The 1,289-nt window shown below is 33.4% G+C and overlaps 1 pseudogene; it reads left to right on the top strand.

Moving 5' to 3' along the window:
• The first annotated feature begins 487 nt into the window (after nt 1–487).
• Nucleotides 488–579, top strand: LOC126710671 (small nucleolar RNA snoR118; annotated as a pseudogene).
• Nucleotides 580–1,289: the final 710 nt, after the last annotated feature.

Raw genomic sequence — 1,289 nt, 5'->3', positions numbered from 1 at the left:
TTTGGGTAAAATTGTCCACTATAAATAAACCGGACCATCTTGACTGTCCACACATGGAACCCTAATTTTAGCTTCTCTCTTCAGTTTTCACCTTGCTTTCCTCTGTGTCTTTGTTTTAATTATTGTTTGGTCAAATAGTCCTTCATTTTGCCCAATGATGTACAAATCAAATTAATTGAGCAGTTTGGCATGGTTTTTATTCATTATCAGCCCTTTACTCACCACCACTTTCATTACCACCACAACCACCATCTACTCTTCATTTAACATACATACATACATATATATATATATATATATACACACACACAATTTTGTTTTTCTTTGGTGGTGGTTTGTAAAGGCTTTTGATGAATGCCCATTGCCTTAAAAAACTGTGGATGATCATTTCAAAGCTATGAGATCTGAGGGCTTTTCTTTATTTTCCTTTACATGCATTTATTATATTATATTATGTGTTTTGATTTGGGTTTTTGTTGTTGTTGTTGTGAATGATGATAAATGCACTGGGCTCTGAGCAGTTTTAATTTATCACTGCATTATTGATGGAAATGCAGCCTAGAAAGCTGTTTCTGATACTCAGAATTTTTTATATGTATATATAGTTGAGCACATTGTAAAATTTGCAAGATTTCTTGTTCTTTGAATTATTCTATGTAATGTTGGGTCATAATATATTTTTTAAAATAGTGAAATTCTTTCATATTTGCTTGCTTATTGTTGTTTCTTTTAAACTGTGGAATGTTATAATAGTAAACAAATAATTGACTATAAATTTTGGCCACACCTGCCTTAAGATCGACATTAATTTTTTGCATTTTGGTTCCTTTTCTAAAATGCATGTGGCCCTTGCTTGGCTATGGTTATAGTTGGTAATTCCTGATTCCTTTTCTATTTCTACTAGTTTGCTAGATATTTTTAGACTATTTTTTTTCTTCACTTATTTGATTTCTTTAACCCTAAATTGCATTGAAAGAGAGTTGAAGACCTTTTCATGTGCCCAATGATGAATTTAAATTGCATTGTGACAGTTATTTTGATTTTCATTTTGAACCCCCATTGGCTCATCCAGTGAGCCCACCAGCTTGTGTTCTAGACTACTAGTTGCTGCTGGCTGTTGGCTGCTGGTTGTGGTGGTGGTTGTGGTGGTGGTGTTGGTGGTGGTGATGATGATGGTTGTTGTTTTTGTTGTTGTTATTGTTGTTTTTATTTTTCTTGTTTCAAAATGTGGGAAGGCTCTTAATGAAAATCATAAGCTTCACTGTTCTTGAATACACGATCTGAGGGCT

This window comes from Quercus robur, chromosome 12, assembly GCF_932294415.1.
Source record: "Quercus robur chromosome 12, dhQueRobu3.1, whole genome shotgun sequence".
NCBI classification, from domain to species: Eukaryota; Viridiplantae; Streptophyta; class Magnoliopsida; order Fagales; family Fagaceae; genus Quercus; species Quercus robur.
This window is presented reverse-complemented; position numbering and strand designations above follow the sequence as displayed.